At 40.7% G+C, this 10,040-nt stretch overlaps 1 pseudogene; it reads right to left on the minus strand.

The window, feature by feature from the left end:
• Nucleotides 1–7,814: 7,814 nt before the first annotated feature.
• On the minus strand, nt 7,815–8,625 carry LOC129499711 (ER lumen protein-retaining receptor 1-like; annotated as a pseudogene).
• Nucleotides 8,626–10,040: the final 1,415 nt, after the last annotated feature.

The following is a 10,040-nucleotide window of genomic DNA, read 5'->3' on the forward strand; positions in this document are numbered from 1 at the left end:
CAGATGGCCAACAGGTATGCGAAAAGGTGTTCAATGTCATTAATCATCCGGAAAATGCAAACCAAAACCACAATGAGATATCACCTCACACCTGTTAGAATCACTATTATCAAAAAGACAAGAAATAACAAGTGTTGTCAAGGATGTAAAGAAAAAGGAAAAAAAAAGAAAAAGGAACTCTTATGCACTGTTGGTGGGAATATAAACTGATACAGTCACTGTGGAAAACAGTATAGAGGATCTTCAAAAAATTAAAAGAACTAGCATATGATCCATCACCATCAATTAATTCCACTTCCAATCATTTATCTGAAGAAATTAAGAACATTAACTTGAAAATATATCTGTATCTTCATGTTCATTGCAGGACTATTTACAATAACTAAGATATGGAAACAACATCATTGTCCATTGTTGGATCAATGGATAAGGAAGATGTGTTATACAAATGCAATAGAATATTTTTCAGCCATAAAATAGAAGGAAATCTTGCCATTTGGGACAACATGGTTGGAAGTTGAGGGCATCACACTCAACTGATAAGGCAGAGAAAGACAAATACTGCATGATCTCATTTACATGTGAAATCTAAAACAAAAACAAAAAAATCCCCCAAACATCCCCCCAAAACAAGACAAAACAAAACAAAATCCAAGTTCATAGATACAGAGAACAGACTGGCAGTTGCCAGAGAAGACAGAGAATGGGTGAAATGGGTGAAGGGGGTCAAAATATACAAGCTTCCCATTATAAAATAAGTCATGGAGATGTAATGAACAGCAAAGTGACTGCATTAGTAATACTGTTTTGCATGTTTAAAAGTTGCTAGGAGAGTAGATTTTTTTTGTATATTTTTTTAATTGGAGTTCGATTTGCCAACATATAGCATAACACCCAATGCTCATCCCGTCAAGTGCCCCCCTCAGTGCCCGTCACCCAGTCACCCCATCCCCCCACCCACTCCCTTCACCCCTTGTTCGTTTCCCAGAGTTAGGTGTCTCTCATGTTCTGTCACCCTCTCTGATATTTCCCACTCATTTTCTCTCCTTTCCCCTTTATTCCCTTTCACTGTTTTTTATATTCCCCAAATGAATAAGGCCATATAATGTTTGTCCTTCTCTGACTTACTTCACTTAGCATAGGAGAGTAGATCTTAAAAGTTCTCATCACAAGAAAAAATTTGTCACTATGTATGGTGACAGATAATAGACTTATTGAGGGTGATCATTTTGCAATATATAGAAATATTGAATCATTATATTGTATACCTGAAACTAATATAATGTTATATGTGAGTTATATCTCAATTAAAAAAAAAAGATGGGAAGAATATATTACAAATCACACATCTGATAGCTGACTTGTATACGGTATACATAAAGAACACTCAAAACTAAATAATAAGAAAACTAATGACAAATTAAACAAAATATGTGAAGACATTTCACCAAAGAAGATCTATGGATCAAACAAGCACATAAAAAGATGCTTAACATCATTAATCATTAAGAAAATACAAATTAAAATCACAACAGGATATACCATTACATGTGCAGTGAAATGGCTGGCAAAACGAAAAGGACTGACTATATGCCAGGATGGCAAGATCATGAAGAAATGACAACTCTAATAAACCGATGGTGAGAGAATGTAAAATTAAATAACTACATTGGAAAACTGTTTGGCAGTGGACAATTTTTAAAAACCTTACTCCTGGGGATCCCTGGGTGGCTCAGCGGTTTGGCGCCAGCCTTTGGCCCAGGGCACGATCCTGGAGTCCCAGGATAGAGTCCTGCGTTGGGCTCCCGGCATGGAGCCTGCTTCTCTCTCTGCCTGTGTCTCTGCCTGCCTCTCTCTCTCTCTCTCTCTCTCTCATAAATGAATAAATAAAAAATCTTAAAAGAAAATCTTACTCCTAAGAATATGTCATCCCACTGCCTTCTGGTTTCTATGGCCCCTGATGAGAAGTCAACCATTGATATTAGTGAGGATCATGTGTACATGATTTGCTTCTCTCACTATTTTCAAGATTCTTTTTTTTAAGTTTTGAACAATTTTATTTAAAAATTTTTTAACTTTGAATATAGTTGACAATGTACAACACAGTGATTCAACTTCTCTGTACATTATGCTGTGCTCACCACAAGTACAGCTACCACCTCTTACACAATACTGTTAAAATATCACTGAGCATACTCCCTATGATGTGCCCTTTTTCCTGTGACTCATTCATTCCATAACTGGGAACTTCCATTTCCCACTCCTCTTCATTTCATCCACTTTGCCCAACCACCTTCTTTCTGGCAACCATTAGTTTGTTCTCTGTATTCATAAGACTAATTCTACTGTTTGTTTGTTTAGTCATTTGTTTTGTGCTTTTTATATTCCACATATGACTGAAATTATATGGTATTTGTCTTCTCAGTCTGATTTATTTTGCTTAGCATAATACTCTCTATGTCTATCCATGCTGTCCTAAATGGCAAGCTCTCATTTTTTATGGATGTGTAATATTCCATTGTACATGTATAGCAGTCTTTTTTATCCATTCATCTACTGATGGACACTTAAGTTGTTTCTATATCTTGGCTATTGGAAATAATTCTGCAATAAACATAGGGGTGTATATATCTTTTCAAATTAGTGTTTTCATTTTCTTTGAGGAAATACCCAGTAGAGAAATTATTGGATCATAGGGTATTTCTCTACTTAATTTTTTGAGTGATCTCCATATTGTCTCCACAGTGGCTGTACCAATTTACATTCTCACCAACAGTGCACAAGGGTCCCTTTTTCTCGACATCTTTGCCAACATTTGTTATTTCTTGTTTTTATTTTAGCCATTCTGACAGTGTGAGGTGTTATCTCATTGTGGTTTTGATTTGCATTTCCCTGATGGCTACTGCTGTGTCTTTTGGCTATCTACATGTCTTTGGAAAAATGTCTATCAGATCGTCTACCTATTTTTTAAATTGGATTGTTTGGGAGTTTCTTAGTATTGAGTTGTATAAATTCTTTATATATTTTGGATATTAACCCCTTATCAAATATATCATTTGCAAATATATCCTTCCACTCAATAGGTTGCCTTTTTGTTTTGCTGATGGTTTCTTTCACTGTATTAAAGCTTTTTATTTTCCTGTAGTCCCAATTTTTTATTTATGCTGTTGTTTCCCTTGCCTTAGGAGACATATCTAGAAAAATGTTTCTGTGACTGAAGTCAGAGAAATTACTGCCTGTGTTCTCTTCTATAATTTTTAACTGAAGTATAAATAACATACAGTGTATATTAGTTTCAGATGTACAATACAGTGATTCAGCGATTCTATACATTACTCAATGCTCATCACAATAACTGTACTCTTAATCCCCTTTACCTATTTCACTCATCACCCCACCTACCTCTTTTCTGGCAACGACCAGCTCATTCTTGTATTTAAGCGTCTGTTTTTTTGTCTCTTGCTTTGTTTCTTAAATTCCACGTGTGAGGGAAATCATAGTATTGTCTTTCTCTGACTTATTTCACTAAGCATTATACCCTCTTCATCTACCTATTTGTTGCAAATGGCAAATTTTCATTCTTATGATGACTGAGTAATATTCCATTTTACATAACATACCACAATTTCCTTGTTCATTTATTTTTTAATATTTTATTTATTTATTCATGAGAGACACACAGAGAGAGGCAGAGACATAGGCAGAGTGAGAAGCAGGCTCCATGCAGGGAGCCCGATGTGGGACTCAATCCTGGAACTCTGGGATTGTGACCTGACCCAAAGGCAGATGTTCAACCGCTGAGCCACGCAGGCATCCCTGTTCATTTATTGATGAACATTTGGATTGCTTTTATATCTTGGCTATTGTAAACAATTTTGCAATAAACATAGGGAGGCATTTATCTTCTCAAATTAGTGTTTTTGTTTTCTTTGGATAAATAACCAGTAACAAAATTACTGGATGTTTTTTTTTAAATAATAAATTTATTTTTTATTGGTTCAATTTGCCAACATATAGAATAACACCCAGTGCTCATCCTGTCAAGTGCCCCCCTCAGTGCCTGTCACACATTCACCCCCACCCCCGCCCTCCTCCCCTTCCACCACCCCTCGTTCGTTTCCCAGAGTTAGGAGTCTTTATGTTCTGTCTCCCTTTCTGATATTTCCTACCCATTTCTTCTCCTTTCCCTTCTACTCTATTTCACTATTATTTATATTCCCCAAATGAATGAGAACATATAATGTTTGTCCTTCTCCAATTAACTCATTTCATTCAGCATAATACCCTCCAGTTCCATCCATGTTGAAGCAAATGGTGAGTATTTGTCATTTCTAATGGCTGAGTAATATTCCATTGTATACATAAGCCACATCTTCTTTATCCATCCATCTTTCGATGGACCCCGAGGCTCCTTCCTGGTTTTGTTGATCTGTTCCACAGTTATTCTGGTCTCGATTTCGTTGAGTTCTGCTCGAATCTTTATTAACTCTCCTCGTCTGCTGGGTGTAGGATCTATTTGCTGTTTTTTCTCTAGCTCCTTTAGGTGTAAGGTTAGCTTTTGTATTTGAGTTCTTTCCAGTTTTCAGATGGATGCTTGTATTGCGATGTATTTCCCCCTCAGGACTGCTTTTGCTGCCTCCCAAAGATTTTGAACAGTTGTATCTTCATTCTCATTAGTTTCCATGAATCTTTTTAATTCTTCCTTAATTTCCTGGTTGACCCTTTCATCTTTTAGCAGGATGGCCCTTAACCTCCACGTGTTTGAGGTCCTTCCAAACTTCTTGTTGTGATTTAGTTCTAATTTCAAGGCATTATGGTCTGAGAATACGCAGGGGATGATCCCAATCTTTTGGTATCGGTTCAGACCTGATTTGTGACCCAGTATGTGGTCTATTCTGGAGAAAGTTCCATGTGCACTTGAGAAGAATGTGTATTCAGTTGAGTTTGGATGTAAAGTTCTGTAGATATCTGTGAAATCCATCTGGTCCAGTGTATCATTTAAAGCTCTCGTTTCTTTGGAGAAGTTGTGCTTAGAAGACCTAACGAGTGTAGAAAGTGCTAGATTGAAGTCACCAAGTATAAGTGTATTATTATCTAAGTATGTCTTAACTTTGGTTATTAATTGATTGATATATTTGGCAGCTCCCACATTCGGGGCATATATATTGAGGAATGGTAAGTCCTCTTGTTGGATAGATCCTTTAAGTATGATATAGTGTCCCTCTTCATCTCTCACTACAGTCTTCGGGGTAAATTTTAGTTTATCTGATATAAGGATGGCTACCCCTGCTTTCTTTTGAGGACCATTTGAATGGTAAATGGTTCTCCAACCTTTTATTTTCAGGCTGTAGGTGTCCTTCTGTCTACGATGAATCTCTTGTAGACAGCAAATAGATGAGTCCTGCTTTTTTATCCAGTCTGACACCCTGCGCCTTTTGATGGGGTCATTAAGCCCGTTCACGTTCAGAGTTACTATTGAAAGATATCAGTTTAGTGTCATCATGATAACTATTCAGTCCTTGTTTTTGTGGATTGTTCCACTGGACTTCTTCTTAAAGGGGAATTTTAGGAGTCCCCCTTAAAATTTCTTGCAGAGCTGGTTTGGAGGTCACATATTCTTTCAGTTCCTGCCTGTCTTGGAAGCTCTTTATCTCTCCTTCCATTCTGAATGAGAGCCTTGCTGGATAAAGTATTCTTGGTTGCATGTTTTTCTCATTTAGGACCCTGAAAATATCCTGCCAGCCCTTTCTGGCCTGCCAGGTCTCTGTGGAGAGGTCTGCTGTTACCCTAATACTCCCCCCATAAAAGTCAGGGATTTCTTGTCTCTTGCTGCTTTAAGGATCTTCTCTTTATCTTTGGAATTTGCAAGCTTAACTATTAAATGTTGAGGTGTTGAACAGTTTTTATTGATTTTAGGGGGGGATCTCTCTATTTCCTGGATCTGAATGCCTGTTTCCCTTCCAAGATTAGGAAAGTTTTCAGCTATGATTTGTTCAAATACATATTCTGGCCCTCTGTCCCTTTTGGCGCCCTCAGGAATCCCAATTAAACGTAGGTTTTTCTTCCTCAGGTTGTCGTTTATTTCCCTTAATCTATCCTCATGGTCTTTTAATTGTCTATTTTTTCCTCAGTTTCCTTCTTTGTCATCAACTTGTCTTCTATGTCACTCCCTGGTTCTTCCACCTCGTTAACCCTCCTCGTTAGGACTTCTAGTTTAGATTGCATCTCATTTAATTGACTTTTAATTTCTGCCTGATTAGATCTAAATTCTGCAGTCATGAAGTCTCTTGAGTCCTTTATGCTTTTTTCTAGCCACGAGTAGCTTTATAATAGTGCTTCTGAATTGGCTTTCTGACATTGAATTGTAATCCAAATTTTGTAACTCTGTGGGAGAGAGGACTGTTTCTGATTCTTTCTTTTGAGTTGAGGTTTTCCTTCTAGTCATTTTGCTCAGTGCAGAGTGGCCAAAAACAAGTTGTATTGGGAAAAGGAGAAAAAGAGAGGAGAGAAAGAAGGAAAGAAAAGAGAAAAAGAAAAAAGAGAAAAGGAAGAAAAAAAGAAGAGAAAGAGAAAAAAAAAGGAAAGAAAGGGGGATAAAGGGTGGGGGAAGCAAACAAAAAGCAAAAAGCAAACAAACAAAAACACAAACAAACAAACAAACAAAACACAGGGGAGCATCTTCTGATTCTGTATCCTTTAAGTCCCTTGATTCCGGGCAGCCTGGCGGAGCGGTTAGCGCCGCCTTCAGCCCGGGGTGTGATCCTGGAGACCCAGGATCGAGTCCCGCGTCGGGCTCCCTGCATGGAGCCTGCTTCTCTCTCTGCCTGTGTCTCTGCCTCTCTTTCGCTCTCTCTAAATAAATAAATAAATAAATAAATAAATAAATAAATATTTTAAAATAAGTCTCTTGATTTCCCCTTGTCTGTCTAGCTGATCTTCTGGGGGAGGGGCCTGTTGTGCTGATTTTCAGGTGTTAGCACTTGGGGGAGCTGCTCAGCCCCCTGCCTGGTGCAGGGCTCAGTGAATAATGTTTATCCTGTTTATCCTGTGAGGCCACCGTGAGGCTCAGTGGGGGTTGTTTACCCCGTGAGGCCCCAGGACGAACGAGCTGGCGGGGCCAGCTCTGGAGCCCTGGATTCAGCCCCCGCAATAACTACAGAGCTCTCGGTCTGCAGTCTCCCCAATCCTGAACTTTGAGGGGGGTTTGGTGGGGGAGGCTGTGTTCATGGCCATGGTGGGAGGTCAGACAGGTGAGTGTCTGCAGATTTAGTATTTGGCAACTGGCGAGGCTGGGAGGCTGGAGGGTAGGATCTGGGCAAGCCGCTTGGAGGAGGGCAAAGATATGCGGCCCTGCCCCATGGGACACTCAAAATCAGTTTATAAAAATTGGGGGCCAGAGAGTAGAAGAGAACGGAATCATCAGAATCGAAAACTAAACAGTGGAAAGATTTTTTTTTTCTTTTCTAAAAGGCAGAAAACTACAAACACCCCAGGTCCTGAGCTCCCCAAGACTTGGGTCCTCCACCACCCCCCTGAAACCTGGCAGGAGGGGGCTGGGGAGTGCGGAGAGGTTGGGTCTTTAAAAAGTCACCCCTGGGGATCCCTGGGTGGCGCAGCGGTTTGGCGCCTCCATTTGGCCCAGGGCGTGATCCTGGAGACCCGGGATCGAATCCCACGTCGGGCTCCCGGTGCATGGATCCTGCTTCTCCCTCTGCCTGTGTCTCTGCCTCTCTCTCTCTCTCTCTCTCTCTCTCTCTGTGACTAACATAAATAAAAAAAATAAAAATAAAATAAAAATAAAATAAAAATAAAAAGTCACCCCTGGACGGGAAGGGAAGGCTCTTCGTCTTTCGCTGCCTTCCTCTGCGTCTCTCGGGCTGCCGAGGAGAGGGATGGCCGAGCCCAGGGCTACGCCGGCAAACTCAGCTTCTTCCCCTTCAGGACTTTGGTGATGTAGAGGTAGAAGAAATCGCAGTAGAGGACAGTCTGGACTAGTCCTGCTACGATGGCAATGAGGTCGAAGAAGCCCTCGAAGTGGTAGCGCTAGATCCAGTTGAAGAGATAAAGCGTGCGGTAGACGCCCAGAGCAAACAGGTAGTGGCTGGTGATGGTCTCTGCCTCGCCGGTCTTGCTCACCGTGAACAGCTGTGGCAGGATGGCTACCGACTCCAGGTAGATGGAGAAGGTCCGGAGGATCTCTACAGGGGTAAAGTCATGGTTGACCAGGAATGCCAGAATAGCCGTGGGAACAACGAGGAACTCCACTCGGAATGTGTTATGGTTCCCATCATAAGTGGCTTTGAACTTGCTGTAAATCATCCAGACTGTGGTGAAGGAACAGGCAATGTAGACCACCTTCATGTACGTGTTGTACAGTGAGATGTAGTTGGTGAAGAGGTCCAGGTACCGGGCAGTGAACACCGCAGCAAACAGGACCTGGCTCTTCCCTGAAATCCCGGCACAAGAGCGGGACTTCCAGATTTTAAGCAGTAGCAAGATGATGGCTAGGAGGTGGGAGAGGTCTCCCAGGAATCAGAAGAGATTCATGCTTTGGGGAGGTCTGGCAGGGCTGGGCTGGTGGAAGGTAGGCTGGGCTGGTTTGCCCCCCGGGGCTGATGTTCTGGCCGGGTGGCTGGGCTGAGGGGCGGGAGAGGGGTCCTCGGGTGGGCTCCGCTCCGGGGAGGGGGCTTTGGGAGGGGGAGCCGAGGCCGGAGCTGGTCACTCATTGTGGGTTTTTAAAAAAGATTTTATTTATTTGAGAGAGAGAGACAATCTTTGTCAATAAAGATAGTGAGAGAGAGAGAGAGAGAGAGAGAGAGAGAGAGAGAACATGAGCAGGGAGGAGAGGGAGCCCAGGGCAGGGTTTGATCATGCCCTGAGCCAAAGGCAGATGCTTTACTGACTGAGCCATGCAGGTATTTATTCCTCTTGTGGTTTTAATTTGCATTTTCCTGATGATGAGTGATGTTGAGCATGTTTTCATATGTCTGTTGGCCATCTGTGTGTCTTCTCTGGGAAAATGGCTATTCAGGTCCTCTGCCTAACTTTAATTGGATTATTTGACTTTTGTTGCTTAGTCTTTATATATTTAGGATATTAACACCTTTTTGAATATGCCATTTGCAAATGCATTCTCCCAGTTCACTAGGTTGCCTTTTTGTTTTGTTGATAGTTTTCTTCAGTGTACAAACATTTTTTATTTTGAGGTAGTTCCAATAGTTTAATTTTGCTTTTGTTTCCCTTACCTTAGGATATATGTCTAGAAAACTGTCTCTACAGCTGATGTCAAAGAAATTACTGCCTAAACTGTTTTCTAGGAATTTTATGATTTCAGGTCTCACAGTTAGGTCTTTAATTTATTTTGAGGGTTTTTTTTGGGGGGGGGTATTCTATGTATTTTGGTGTGAGAAAGTCATCCAGTTTTATTTTTTTGTTTGTAGCTGTCCAGTTTTCCCTGCACAATTTATTGAAGAGACTGCCTTTTCTCCATTGTATAGTCTTGCCTCCTTTTCATAGATTAATTGACCATTAAATATGGGTTTATTTCTGGGCTCTGTTCAGTTCTATTGATCTATGTATCTATTTTCTTGCATTAATACTGTACTATTTTGGGGATCCCTGGGTGGCGCAGCGGTTTGGCGCCTGCCTTTGGCCCAGGGCGCGATCCTGGAGACCCGGGATGGAATCCCACGTCGGGCTCCCGGTGCATGGAGCCTGCTTCTCCTTCTGCCTGTGTCTCTGCCTCTCTCTCTCTCTCCCTGTGTGACTATCATAAATAAATAAAAAAAAATAAAAAAAAATACTGTACTATTTTGAATATTATAGCTTTGTAGTATATCTTGAAATATGGAATTGTGATACCTCCAGCTTTGTTCTTTTTTCTCATGATTGCTTTGACTATTCAGGGTCTTTTGTGATCCCATGCAAATTTTAATATTATTTGTTCTAGTTCTGTGAAAAATGCTGTTGATATTTCAATAGGGATTGCGTTGAAACTGTAGATTGCTCCGGGTAGTGTGGGCATTTTAACAATATTAATT

The sequence above is a fragment of the Nyctereutes procyonoides genome, unplaced genomic scaffold (genome assembly GCF_905146905.1).
Source record: "Nyctereutes procyonoides isolate TBG_1078 unplaced genomic scaffold, NYPRO_anot_genome, whole genome shotgun sequence".
Taxonomy (NCBI): domain Eukaryota; kingdom Metazoa; phylum Chordata; class Mammalia; order Carnivora; family Canidae; genus Nyctereutes; species Nyctereutes procyonoides.